Consider the following 15228-nt stretch of genomic DNA (forward strand, 5'->3'; position numbering starts at 1 on the left):
GCGGATGCTGGAAATCTGAAATAAAGACAAGAAATGCTGTAACCTCTCAACAGGTCTGGCAGCATCTGTGGAAAGAGAAGCAGAGTTAACCTTTCGGGTCAGTGAACTGGTTCCGAAGAAGTAAAAACAAGAAATGCTGGAACCACTCAGCACGTCTGGCATCATCTGTGTAAAGAGAAGCAGAGTTAACGTTTCAGGTCAGTGACCCTTCCGATGACCCGAAACGTTAACTCTGCTTCTCTTTCCACAGATGCTGCCAGACCTGTTGAGAGGTTCCAGCATTTCTTGTTTTTATTTGCAAACTAAGTTCTGAAGAAGGGTCACTGACCCGAAACGTTAACTCTGCTTCTCTTTCCACAGATGCTGCCAGACCTGCTGAGAGGTTCCAGCATTTCTTGTTTTTATTTGCAAACTAAGTTCTGAAGAAGGGTCACTGACCCGAAACGTTAACTCTGCTTCTCTTTCCACAGATGCTGCCAGACCTGTTGAGAGGTTCCAGCATTTCTTGTTTTTATTTGCAAACTAAGTTCTGAAGAAGGGTCACTGACCCGAAACGTTAACTCTGCTTCTCTTTCCACAGATGCTGCCAGACCTGCTGAGAGGTTCCAGCATTTCTTGTTTTTATTTGTAAACTAAGTTCTGAAGAAGGGTCACTGACCCGAAACGTTAACTCTGCTTCTCTTTCCACAAATGCTGCCTGACCTGCTGAGTGGTTCCAGCATTTCTTGTTTTTATTTGCAAACTAAGGTTCAGGGATCCTGAGGCAGTTATATGTACATTGGTCTTATTGTTGATCCTGTATACTGGCAAATAATGCTTGGCATTGTTTTCCTTTGGTTACTGTCTTGCAAGAGCCTGGGCAGTCAGTTTTACCTGGCAGTATTAATGCTTGGAAGGAACCCCAGGAGGGTGTCAGTATTTGCAGGGAAGTTAGAACTGGAATATAAGACAATAAAATAGCAGCTGGCTCGGCCTTTTGAGCGTGCTCCAAAATTCAACAATGTCATGCCTGATCATCGACCATGACTCCGCTTTCCTGCACTATCTCCAAATCCCTTAATTCCCTTAGTGACAGCCCTCTGGGGTAGAGAATTCCAAAGATTCACAACCCTTTGGGTGAAGAAATTTCTTGTTGTCTCAGTCCTAAAATGGACGACCGCTTATTCTGAGACAGTGACCCCTAGTTTTAGACTGCCCAGCCAGGGGAAACATCCTCCAAGCATCTACCCTGTCAAGCCCCCTGAAGAAGATGTTAGAGATGTAACAGGTCTGTGATGGGGTGGAAGGCAGGCTAAATGACAAAAGGGACGGTGTTGCAAGGCAAAAAAAAAAATTTAATGGTGTGCTTGGAGTGCTTTGTGCTTTGCAGTCAACTCACACCCTCTCTGTACTAACGTTTTGTCTTTCAGCACACCATTAACATACCATTTGCCTTTGTTCCATGACCTTCTGGTCAGTTATTCTCTGTGACCTTGTCCTATCAACACCTCTTTTGTTATACTTTGCCCCACCTCCCGCTTTACTTGCTTAAAACCTTTTACATTTCTAATATCTGCCAGTTCTGAAGAAGAATCACTGAACTGTAACATTAACTCTGCTTCTCTCTCTCCACAGATGCTGCCAGACCTGCTGTGTATTTCCAGCATATCTTGTTTTTATTTCAGTTTTCCAGCATCTGCAGTATTTTGCTTTTATTTTCTTTTAAAAAAGGGGAAGTATTGGGACAAGTAAAGAAACAAAAGGGTCTAGAAGAGATTCAAGTGACAACAGCAGAATCATTACCATCACCTGCTGAGTGAAAAAATAGGAACAGTGGTTATGATCCAAATTTATTGAACTCAATGTTGTTCTGAAGTGCCGAAACGAAAGTTGAGGTGCTGTTCCTCGAGCTTACATAGAGCTTCACTGAAGCAATGTAGGAGGCCCAGGACAGAGAGGTCAGAGTAGAAATGGGATTGAGAATTAAAATGACAGATAACTGGAAGTTCAGAGGTCATGCTTGCAGACAGAACAAAGGTGTTCTGCAAAGCAGTCACTCGATCTGTGTTTGGTCTCTCCAGTGTAGAGGAGACCATATAGTGAATAATGAATACACTATAGTAAATTGAAAAAAGTGCAAGTATATCGCTGTTTCACCTGGAAGGATCCTGGACAGTGGCAGGGAGGAGGTAAAAGGACAGGTGTTGCATCCCCTGCACTTGCATGGGAAGGTGATGTGAATGGCGGAGTGGGTGTTGGGGGTGATTGAGGAGTGAACCAGGTTGTCATGGAGGGAATGGAAAGTGCTGAAAGGGAAGTGGAAGATGTGTTTGGAGGTGGCATCGTGCTGGAGGTGGTGGAAGTGCTGGAGGATGATCAGTTGAATGTGGAAGCTAGTGGGGTAGAAGGTGAAGACAAGGAGAACCCTATCAAAGTTCTGAGAGGGAAGGGGAGGGGTGAGAGCAGAAGTGTGGGAAATGGGACCGACAGGGTTGCAGACCATGTCAACCTTGGTGTAGGCGAGCACTTGGGTTGAGGAAAATGGAAGACATAATGAAAACACTGGCATGGAAGGTGGTATTGTCAGAACAGATGTGATGGAGAGGGAGAAATTGAAAGCAATGGGGTCTTTAAAAGAAGCGGGGTAGGATTAAGTGTAGTCAAGGTACCTGTGGGCTGAGAGTAGTTATTGGTTGATAGCCTATCCACAGAAATGAAGATAGAGATGTCAAGGAAAGAAAGACTGCATTTTTGTTGAAAAAAATTATATTAATAGAAAAAATCTTGTCTCAAAGGGGTTAACTTTCCAAGACTGAGTGTTGGATCAGTAACAGACAAATGGTGATTATATTGTGAGATGGGAAGTTTTCTTTGAGATCCATATGTACAAATCATTAGAGATGTCAGGCTTTTCACTTTGCTCAGACATTTTGTTCCTGGGACTTGGAAAGTATAGTCGCTTTGTGTAGACTGTGGGAGAAGCTCTTTAAAAAAATCAGAACACAGTTAACAAAAAGAGAGGAGCAGGCTGCAAGTGGAGGATCTCTGTCCTGGTCAGGGAGACTGAGGCTCTACTCTATGTTAAATAATGTGTTATTTGGGGCTCTGCTCCCGCTCTTGCCTCTGAATCAGATGTTTATGGGCTCAGCAATACACCAAGGCTCCTTAGACAGCACCTTCCAAACCCGCAACCTCTACCAACTAGAAGGACAAGGGCAGCAAATACATGGGAACACCACCACCTGCAAGTTCCCCTCCAAGTCACACACCATCCTGACTTGGAACTATATCGCTGTTCCTTCACTGTTGCTGGGTCAAAATCCTGGAACTCCCTTCCTAACAGCACTGTGGGTCTACCTACCCCAAATGGACTGCAGCGGTTCAAGAAGGCAGCTCACCACCACCTTCTCAAGGGCAATTAGGGATGGGCAATAAATGCTGGCATAGCCAGCAACGCCCACATCCCATGAATGAATAAAAAAAAAGGTCCCACACCAGAGACTAGACTAATGCTCCAGTGGCAGTACTGAGCATGTGCTGCACCGTCGGAGCATCCATGGCATTATTCTGAAGAAGAGCAGGGGAGTTCTCCCTCGTGTACTGGCCGATATTTATCCCACCAGAATGAATGAATCTTGTCATCGTTTCATTACTGTTTATGGGCAATTTGGCTGCCACTTTTCCTACATTACAACAGTGGCCAAACTTCAAAAATACTTAATTGGCCCGAAAGCGCTTTGAGGATGGAAAAGGCGCTATGTAAATGCAAGACTTTCTTTCTTTAAATCTCATCCATCCATTGTTAAATCTCACATGCAGTCAGTGGAACCATTAACTGGGGCTTTTGTGAAACCAGACCATAGCAGGGTGATAAGCTGGGATTTTTTTTTTGTAAAAGAGCATTTAACATGCTGCTGGTCAGATAGATTCTGAAAAAAAAGGCAGGTTCAAGTTTGGGATGACACCTGTCACTTGGTACACTACTTTTTTTTCCTTTTTATCTATAGTCAGGACTCAACAACAACTTGCATTTATGTACCACCTTTAACATAATAAAACATTCCAAAGAGCTTCACAGGAATGGTATAAAGCAAAATCTGACACCCAGCCACTTTAGAGAAGATGGCCAAAAGCTTGGTCAAAGAGTCTTAAGGAGCACCTTAAAGGAGGATACAGAGGTAGGAAGGTTTAGGGAGGGAATTCCAGAGCTCGGGCCTCGGCAGCTGAAGGCACGGCCGCTGATGGTGGAGGTATTGAATGAGGGATGCTCAAGAGGCTGGAATTAGAGGAGAGCAGATATCTCAGCGGAGGAGAGGCTGGAGGAGGTTACAGAGGTGGGGGGGTGGGGCAAGGAGACCATGGAGGAATTTGAAAACAAGGGTGATAATTTTATAACGGGAATCCAAAAGATTTCTATAGGCATATAAACAGTAAAAAGGTATAAGAAGAGGAGTGGTGCCAATTAAGGACCAAAAAGACCTACGCATGGAGGCAGAGGAAATGGCTGAGGTGCTAAATGAGTACTTTGCATCTGTCTTTACCAAGGAAGAAGAAGCTGTCAAAGTCATAGTGAAAAGGAGGTAGTTGAGATACTGGATGAGGTAAAAATTGATAAAGGGAAGGTACTAGAGAGGCTGGCTGGGTAGTTAAAGTTGATGAGTCACCAGGACAGGATGGGATGCAACCAAAGATACTGAGGGAAGTAAAGGTGGAAACGTCAGGGGCCATAATCTTCCAATCCTCCTTAGAACAAAGAACAGTACAGCACAGGAACAGGCCATTCGGCCCTCCAAGCCTGCGCCGATCTTGATGCCTGCCTAAACTAAAACCTTCTGCATTTCCGGGGACCGCATCCCTCTATTCCCATCCTATTCATGTATTTGTCAAGATGCCTCTTAAACTTCGCTCTCGTATCTGCTTCCACCACCTCCCCCGGCAGCAAGTTCCAGGCACTCACCACCCTCTGTGTAAAGAACTTGCCTTGCACATCCCCTCTAAACTTTGCCCCTCTCACCTTAAACCTATGTCCCCTAGTAACTGACTCTTCCACCCTGGGAAAAAGCTTCTGACTATCCACTTTGTCCATGCCGCTCATAACTTTGTAAACCTCTATCATGTCGCCCCTCCACCTCCATCGTTCCAGTGAAAACAATCCGAGTTTATACAACCTCTCCTCATAGCTAATGCCCTCCAGACCAGGCAACTACCTGGTAAACTTCATCTGTACCCTCTCCAAAGGCTCCACATCCTTCTGGTAGTGTGGCGACCAGAATTGCACGCAATATTCTAAGTGTGGCCTAACTAAAGTTCTGTACAGCTGCAGCATGACTTGCTAATTTTTATACTCTATGCCCCGACCAATGAAGGCAAGCATGCCTTATGCCTTCTTGAATACCTTATCCACCTGCGTTGCCACTTTCAGTGACCTGTGGACCTGTACGCCCAGATCTCTCTGCCTGTCAATACTCCTAAGGGTTCTGCCATTTACTGTATACCTCCCACCTGCATTAGACCTTCCAAAATGCATGACCTCACATTTGTCCAGATTAAACTCCATCTGCCATTTCTCCGCCCAAGTCTCCAACTGATCTATATCCTGCTGTATCCTCTGACAATCCTCATCACTATCCGCAACTCCACCAACCTTTGTGTCGTCCGCAAACTTACTAATCAGACCAGCTACATTTTCCTCCAAATCATTTATAGATACTACAAACAGCACAGATCCCTGTGGAACACCACTAGTCACATCCCTCCATTCAGAAAAGCACCCTTCCACTGCTACCCTCTGTCTTTTATGACTGAGCCAGTTCTGTATCCATCTTGCCAGCTCACCTCTGATCCCGTGTGACTTCACCTTTTGTACCAGTCTGCCATGAGGGACCTTGTCAAAGGCTTTACTGAAGTCCATATAGATAACATCCACTGCCCTTCCATCATCAATCATCTTTGTCACTTCCTCAAAAAACTCAATCAAGTTAGTGAGACACGACCTCCCCTTCACAAAACCATGCTGCCTCTCGCTAATAAGTTCATTTGTTTCCAAATGGGAGTAACTCCTGTCCCAAAGAATCCTCTCTAATAATTTCCCTACCACTGACGTAAGGCTCACCGGCCTATAATTTCCTGGATTATTCTTGCTACCCTTCTTAAACAAAGGAACAACATTGGCTATTCTCCAGTCCTCTGGGATCTCACCTGTAGCCAATGAGGATGCAAAGATTTCTGTCAAGGACCCAGCAATTTCTTCCCTTGCCTCCCTCAGTATTCTGGGGTAGATCCCATCAGGCCCTGGGGACTTATCTACCTTAATGCTTTGCAAGACACCCAACACCTCCTCTTTTTTGATAATGAGATGACTGAGACTATCTACACTCCCTTCCCTAGGCTCATCATCCACCAAGTCCTTCTCTTTGGTGAATACTGATGCAAAGTACTCATTTAGTACCTCGCCCATTTCCTCTGGCTCCACACATAGATTCCCTTCTCTGTCCTTGAGTGGACCAACCCTTTCCCTAGTTACCGTCTTGCTCTTTATATATGTATAAAAAGCCTTGGGATTTTCCTTAATCCTGTTTGCCAATGACTTTTCATGACCCCTTTTAGCCCTCCTGACTCCTTGCTTAAGTTCCTTCCTACTGTCTTTATATTCCTCAAGGGATTCGTCTGTTCCTAGCCTTCCAGCCCTTACGAATGCTTCCTTTTTCTTTCTGACTAGGCTCACAATATCCCGCGTTATCCAAGGTTCCCGAAACTTGCCAAATTTATCCTTCTTCCTCACAGGAACATGCTGGTCCTGGATTCTAATCAACTGACGTTTGAAAGACTCCCACATGTCAGATGTTGATTTACCCTCAAACAGCCGCCCCCAATCTAAATTCTTCAATTCCTGCCTAATATTGTTATAATTAGCCTTTCCCCAATTTAGCACCTTCACTCGAGGACTACTCTTATCCACAAGTACCTTAAAACTTATGGAATTATGGTCATTGTTCCCGACATGCTCCCCTACTGAAACTTTGACCACCTGGCCAGGCTCATTCCCCAATACCAGGTCCAGTACAGCCCCATCCCTAGTTGGACTATCTGCATATTGTTTCAAGAAGCCCTCCTGGATGCTCCTTACAAATTCTGCCCCATCCAAGCCCCTAGCACTAAGTGAGTCCCAGTCAATATAGTGGAAGTTAAAATCACCCACCACTACAACCCTGTTACCTTTACATCTTTCCAAAATCTGTCTACATATCTGCTCCTCTACCTCCCGCTGGCTGTTGGGAGGCCTGTAGAAAACCCCCAACATTGTGACTGCACCCTTCCTATTCCTGAGCTCCACCCATATTGCCTCGCTGCACGACCCCTCCGAGGTGTCCTCCCGCTGTACAGCTGCGATATTCTTCTTAACAAATAATGCAACTCCCCCACCCCTTTTACATCCCCCTCTACCCCGCCTGAAGCTTCTAAATCCTGGAACACTTAGCTGCTAATCCTGTCCTTCCTTCAACCAAGTCTCTGTAATAGCAACAACATCATAGTTCCAAGATACAGAGGTGGTGGTGGACTGGAGAATTGCAAATGTTACACCCTTGTTCAAAATAGGGGGAAAAAATTGTCTGACTACGGAGAAAGGAAAGGGGACTAAATTGCTCTTGCAGAGAGCTAACACTGACTTAAAGGGCTGAATAGCCTCCTTCTGTGCTGTAACCATTCTATACTTCTAACTCAAAATTCAAAAGGACATGGACAGGTTGGTGGAATGGGCGGACAAGTGGCAGATGTCATTTAATCCAGAGAAATGTGAAGTGATTCACTTTGGTAGGAAGAATGCGGAGAGATAATATAAAATAAAGTGAACAATTCTAAAAGGGTGCAGGAGCAGAGGGACCTGGGGATATATGTGCTCAAATCATTGAAGGTGGCAGGACAGGTTGAGGGAGTGGCTAATAGAATATAAAGCCTGGCTACCCGAGCCGAACCAGACCAAACCCGACTACATGTGTCGGGTTCAGGTCGGGTCGGGTCTATATTCTGTGTCCAGCATTCGGGCTCCGGTTCGGTTGGGTTCGGGTTAGCTGTGGTCGGATTTTGTTTTGTATTGTTTTCTTCTAAATCTACGTTTTGACACGATTTTTTTTCTGTACTTATAACATGTTTGATATTTTCGGGTCGGGTCGGGCATGAAAAAATATTGAAGGACTCAGACCTGGGTCGCGTCAGGCACAGGTCAGGTTTTAATTATATACCCGAACCAGGCTTTAATAGAACATACAGTATTCTAGGCTTCATTAATAGGGGCATGGAGTACAAAAACAAGTAATTTATGTTCGGCCTCAACTGGAGTATTGTGTCCAGTTCTGGGCGTCACACTTTAGGAAAGATGTGAATGCATTACAGCAAGTGCGAAAAGATTCACGAGACTGGTTCCAGGGATGAGGAACTTCAGTTACATGGACGACTGGGACTTTTTTTCCTCGGAGAGGAGATTTGATAGATGTGTTCAATATCATGATGGGTCTGGACAGAGTAGGTAGGGAAAAACTGTTCCCATTGGTGGAAGGATCGAGAACAAGAGGGCACAGATTTAAGATAATTGGCACAAAAAAAAAAGCAATGATGACCTGAGGAAAATCTTTTTCATACAGTGAGTGGTTAGGATCTGGAATGCAGTGCCTGAGAGTGTGGTCGAGGCATTCAATAGGGAATTGGATTATTATCTGAAAAGGGAGAATATGCAGGGCTACGGGAGAAGGCCGGAGAGTGGCACTCGGTAAACTGCTCTGTCAGAGAGCCAGCACAGACACGACGGGCTGTGCTGTAACAATTCTGGGATTGTGTGAACTCCTTCAAGACAGGATAGAACTCCAATAGTTTAAATTGGCCAGACATTATCAGACCAGTACCATGGCTGCGAATACAATGAACAATCTGCAATTGTTTTATTCAACAGTCAGCAATGATCTGAAAATAATGCATGGTGAAGGAAATGCCCTCCAGCTCTGTGCGGTTGAGGATTGTGCTTCTTAGCACTCTTCCACTGGATGGAGCAAACGAGCTGTGTAGGAAAATCACAGCCTTTGTTGTCCTTTGGTGGTGGAAACATCACTCTGCAGCACCCAGTGACTGTGGTGCCCGCAGCACCGGGCACTGAGATGTGTGAATCCATATAATGACACACTGGCCGAACACAATGCTACTGCACTGCACTTCGTAGTGTACCGAGTGTTCCAGATTTCCACTGCCCTTTGTGTGGAAAAAGTGCTTCCTGATTTAATTGAAAGTGTGAGGTTGGTCATCCACTTTGGACCTGAAGAGGATAGATCAGAGTATTTTCTGAATGGTGAGAAGCTGGGAACTGTGGAGGAGCAGAGAGATTTAGTGATCCAAGTGCAGAAATCGCTGAAAGCTAGTGGAAAGATTAAAAAAAACCCAACAAAACAGGCAATGGCATGTTAACCTTCATCTCAAGAGAGCTGGAACACACAAGAGATGGAAGTTACGTTACAAGCTACACAAAGCTCTGGTTAGACCCCATTCTGCAGTACTGCAATCAGTTCTGTTCACCACACCGCAGGAAGAATATACTGGCCTTGGAGGGGGAGCTGCAAAGATGCACCAAGAATGATACTGAGACAGGGGCGGCACAGTGGCGCAGTGGTCAGCACCGCAGCCTCACAGCTCCAGCAACCCGGGTTCAATTCTGGGTACTGCCTGTGTGGAGTTTGCAAGTTCTCCCTGTGTCTGCGTGGGTTTCCTCCGGGTGCTCCGGTTTCCTCCCACATGCCAAAGACTTGCAGGTTGATAGGTAAATTGGCCATTATAAATTGCCCCTAGTATAGGTAGGTGGTAGGGAAATACAGGGACAGGTGGGGATGTGGTAGGAATATGGGATTAGTGTAGGATTAGTATAAATGGGTCGTTGATGGTCGGCACAGACTCGGTGGGCCAAAGGGCCTGTTTCAGTGCTGTATCTCTAAACTAAACTAAACTAAACTAAAAGAGTTAAATTGTGAGGACAAGTTGAATAGACTAGGCTTATATTCCTTTGAGTATACAGGATTCAGGGGCGACCTAACAGAAGTGTTTAAGATAATTGAAGCATTTAATCGGGTCAAAAGGGAGAAACTATTTCCTCTGCTGGGAGGAGTCCAGAACAAGGGGGCCTCAACATTAAAATTACAGCCAGGCCGTTCAGGGGTGATGTCAGGAAGCACTTCTTCACACAAAGGGGAGTGGAAATCTGGAAAACTCTCCCCCAAAAACTTGAGGCTGGGGGAATCAATTGAAAATTTCAAAATGGAGATTGATAGATTTTCACAAAAGCTGGAAATCTGTCATAAAAAAGGAAAATGCTGGAAATACTCTGCAGGTCAGGCAGAATCTGTGGAGACTGAGACAGAGTTAATGGGCTGGATTTTCGTTATCGAGGTTAGGAAACAGGAACCAGGTTTTGGGTCAGAAACCCAGCTCTGGTGGGAATCAGATTCAGATTCAGATTTTTAAATGGGTAAGCCCTTAGCTAGTATGGAGACAGGTCTCTTGTCCAGAAAACCAGTGGGGCCGGGAATAGAGCTGGGACTCATGTGACACCCCACAGCAGTCATCACTGAGGATGCTGGTTGTCTCAAGGGAGAGATCTGCTGTTTGTGCCAATGCTTTTCCACTGCACCAAAGGGAAGCAAGATGCATAAGGGGAGCTTGACTTGGCACCTGGGGCAGGGTAGGGCAGCCCCTCGCTTCACTGATGCCGATCTGCATCTAATGCTGGAGGCCGTGGGGGGGTGGGGGAGGTCCCCTTCTCGGAGGGTGGCAGGAGAAGGTCACCTTATCATGCGGCAGGGGCCCCTCTCTGTTCAGTGTTATCCATCTCTGCCTCCTCTCTCACCTCCTGCTCCTCCCCTGATGAGCTGTCTCCTTCCAGGGCCTCACTGTCCTCAAGGTCCCCACTGCAGGGAAAATAAATGCCATGAAGTTGGTGGTGACTTTCACAAAATAAGGGAGGCAAAAACATTTTGGTTTAAGTGAAAGCTTCAATTTAAATTAATCTGAAGATACTTACATGAAAGGAAGGCTGCTGCTCCTTGAGGCTGCAAGCACAGAATGTTTTATATCTGGGTGATCATGGTGCTTGGAGCAGTGATGGCGGGTTCCACCAATGAAAGGCTGCCATCACCGCATGATCCCACATGTTCCCCGTCGCCGCGTGGCTAATTTAAATTCAAAATCACGTGAGAACCGGGATTTGTGGCAGGAGTGGAAGTTACAACAACTTCCGGTCCTGCCTTCGGGAACGCCGCAGCACTCATACGGGTCTGTCAGGGCAGTCCTGGAGGTAGAAGCGGTCTGTATGCGGGATTAGGGGACAATGAAGTTGGAGGGAAGACCTCCAGAGGAGATGAAGTCAGTGAGAGTCTTGGGACTGAGAGTCTCGGCTGTTCAGGAGTGAAACGAGGAAGCACTTTTTCACACAAAGGGTCATGGAAATCTGGAAGTCTCCACCCCAACAGGCTGTTCATACCAGGGGTCACTCAATCAAGATTTTCAAGACTGAAAGTGATAATTTTTTTTGGGGGGGGGGGTTGCTAAGTATATCAGGGATATGGGGTAAAGGCAGGTAAATAGGTCTGAGGTGCAGATCAGGCTTGAAGAGATGAATGGCCAACTCCTGTTCCTATAGGGCAAACCAGTAAAATAATCTTGAAATGCAGCAGTCTCGGAGTTTAAAAGGTTGAAGACGGTGGGAGGAAGTGGGGGGGGGGGGGGTGGTGGGGTGTTGGTCAGAGGAAGGTAAGAATTTTAATGTGGAATCCTTTCCAATTCCCACCTTCAGCTGGTGCAAACACTCATCAATTTAAATTTGAATTCATTACCATATCTTTAATTTGAGCTCCGTGCTGCTGCATGAGGAAACAAATTGGCCACTGGCTGCCTCACGCTCTGCTTTACCTCTGCCTTGTGGGTCCCACCAATGCTCTACCTCTCAGCGGGGTGCTCCAGGATATTTAAAACACCCCTATTGCTTCATTAAAATGATCCTCGATTAATGCATGGCACCAGCCTGCCTCCCAGCGGAACCCCTAATTAATGTGGGCGACCTGGAAGCTTCTTTCAAAGAGGGAAGAAAGTGTGTGTAGTTTGTACTCTTGTTATAAATCGGCAGATTTCTTCCCTGAACCTGTGCTCTGGGATAGAAAGCGGGAGTTTCTCCCTCAGAACCCTTTTGAAAAATGATCTCAACAATGGTCTTGCACAGAAACAGCGTGTACATGTTGCTCTGAGCAATGTGAGAGTGAGACTACAACAGCTGCATTTATCTCGTACCTTTAATGTAATAAAACGTCCCCAAGGCGCTTCACAGGAGTGAAAATCAAACAAAATCTGACATCGAGCAGCATAAGGTAGGTTCTCAGGAGTGACTTAAAGGAGGAGACAGAAAGGTTTAGGGATTCTCAAGCATAGGGCCCAGGGAGCTGAAGGCATGGCTGCCAATGGTGGAGCAATGACCTTGGAGTCTGTGCTTTACGGGCTGTTCCCAGGGACGCACACCGAGACAAACATCAACTGCTGCTGGAGGACTATCAATTCGGTGAAAGACGCCCTTTGGTCTGCCCGAAACTTGCTGGTCTTCCAGCGCAAAGAGTTGTCCACCACTGAATGTTGCAGACTGGCACATTCCAAGGTCCAGGACTACGTGCTGAGGGACGCACTAAAGCTTGGGGCAGCTGCAGCAAAGGCTCAATGGGGAAAGACCACAGTGTAAGGTCCCCCCACCAAGCTGAACTGAGGGGCTGGATTCATGGGAAACCCCTCGAACTGTATCGGGAAAATTTTGTGTGCTGTAAATATAAACATGTATATGGCACGACAATGAAATGGAAGGGTTGTGAGGCAACTCATGATTGTATAGAAGGAAACTTATCACCTTTGCACTGTTTGTATTTTTTGACTTGATGCTGTTTTAAACTGTTTGGGAATGCAACTTTTACAGATTTTTATGAATAAAGTATATTTTGGAAATAAAAAAAAAATGGGGTGAGGTTCTCGGCCTTTTGGCTAAGATCAAGTGTAGTATCTGTTCTTATCAGTGGCTTTTGATCCTGGGTAGGCTTTGAGTAAAATGGCTATAACCAATCTTCGAGCTTCAGGCCAGGGAGTGCGTAACACCGTTCGGGTGGTCGTGAAGGACAAGGAAGGAGATGCACCGGTCGATCGCACCTTCTTCATCAAGAAAATCCTCATTGATTGCTGTGGATTTCAGGCTACGGACATTCTTCTGCCTGCAGGATTTCCCCAGCAGTGGATACTTCGACGTGACGTTCCGGAACGTGGCGGGATGCATGAAGTTCCTGAAGGCGTTCAAGGAGAAAGGGGACCAGGCGCCACTGTCGATCCTCACAGCGGAGCCGCTCTTCACGTTTCCGTCACAACGTGACCGGGTGGTGACAATTCATATCTACAACCCCCATGTTCCGCTGGTGGATGTACTCACCTTTCTCACCAGGTACGTCGAGGTGGCCGGCAGCAGCACTGATGTCAAGGACCCCTTTGGGATTTGGACCAGCAAGCGGCAGATCAAGGTGACCTTGAAGGTTGATGCCGGTGGAACCATTATCCACCCTCCCTCCAGCTTCGCTATCAGGGGAAGTCGAGGCTTCTTGGTCTACGCTGGGCAGCCCAGAGTTTGTCGCACCTGTGGCAAATCTGGTCACGTGGCAGCTAACTGCAGCACGGTTGTTTGCAAGAACTTCAAGGAGGAAGGCCATCAGACCAAGGACTGTAAGCGGAATAAGTGTTGCAGTTTGTGCGGAGCGGCAGGCCATCTCTACAAGACCTGCCCCAAACGCTGCCTCAGTTATGCTCAGGCGGCAAGGTCCAAGGAAAGGCTGGGAGAAGGTTCGACGAAGGCGTCCGGTGCTGGAAAGGAGACAAGCAACCTTCTCCGCAGTGAGGAATTTCAACCTGAGAAGCAGAAGAAAGGGGAGGCAGCTGAAACCAGGACCCAGCACCTACCCTGCGCCCGGAAACCCCTCCTCCACAGACAGAATCAATGGAGGAGGAGGCAGCAGATGGATAAACAGGTCAGTGGCAAGTGGTGCAAAGGAAAACCACAAAGAAAAGACCTCCAAGAGCGGAACAGGCCACCACCCAAACCAGTGGCAAGAGGATGCTACCTTCTGAATCAGACTGCAACAGCTCCTCTTCACTGGACGGGGAAATGCTGGAACGACAGCCCCTTCAAAAGAGGCGGCAGAACTCCAAGGAGCTGGAAGATAAAGCCCCCCGGCACTGGAAGCTGTGATGGGCCTGGCGTGCCCCAACCCCAAAGCGCCACACCGAACGACACGGCCAGCGCATCCCAGCTCCAGGACACCGAGAGCAAAGACACGTCTGGCGCATCTCAGCTCCGGGAAGCCGGGAGCTGTGATGTTTTCGAGGAGGAACAGAGGGGAACAGCAGAGGATAGCCGAATCCTTGCTGCCTACAAGACCCCCTCGATGTCACCCCAGCGGAACAAACCCTGCATGAAAAACCAGGAGGGGTTTCTGAGCCCAACGAACGTGAAACAGCTTGCTCACACGATGGGTATGCAGGAACATCCCGAAGGACTGGGACTAGCAAGGACAAATGGTATGGGAAGCAACAACTAACTTTTAAAAAATGGGTATAAGGATTGCTTCAGTTAATGTGCGTAGCATTAAATCCACTACGCGATGTGTTTCAAACTTGGATTAGCTCGCCAAGGTCAAATCCGACCTACTGTTTCTGCAGGAGTGTGGAATACCACACCTCAGCACCTACAGGCAGTGGTCGCGATGGTGGTCCCACGGGCCATCGTTCTGGTCAGGGGGTAATGATTGCCGTTCCTCCAGCCTGGGTATTCTGCTGTGGGGAGGTAACTTCACCATCTCCGAAGTTAAGGAGGTGGTGGGCGGTCGCCTCCTTGCAGCAGATGTAATGTACAACAACGCTCCGCACCGGTTGATCGAAATATACGCCCCGGTTCAATGCAGCGAGCGGCTGACCGTCTTCCAGCAGCTCCCACTGCTGCTGGCGACGTCCAGGCCGGTCATCCGAGGCGGTGACTTCAACTGCATCATCGATGCAGCTGGACGATCCGGCAGAGATGACAGCAAACCGGACGCAACGTCCAGATTCCTAATAGAAACAGTAAAAGATGCCAACTTGGGTGGAAACAGGGCTCTCAGGAATCTCCACTCATCTTCCATTAGAGTTACTGAAACTAATTGGGAGAAA

At 47.0% G+C, this 15228-nt stretch overlaps 1 pseudogene; it reads left to right on the forward strand.

The window, feature by feature from the left end:
* The first annotated feature begins 13006 nt into the window (after positions 1–13006).
* LOC137356101 (U2 spliceosomal RNA) lies at positions 13007–13109 on the forward strand (annotated as a pseudogene).
* The last annotated feature ends 2119 nt before the right edge of the window (positions 13110–15228 follow it).

Source organism: Heterodontus francisci, chromosome 44, assembly GCF_036365525.1.
Source record: "Heterodontus francisci isolate sHetFra1 chromosome 44, sHetFra1.hap1, whole genome shotgun sequence".
In the NCBI taxonomy this organism is placed as follows: domain Eukaryota; kingdom Metazoa; phylum Chordata; class Chondrichthyes; order Heterodontiformes; family Heterodontidae; genus Heterodontus; species Heterodontus francisci.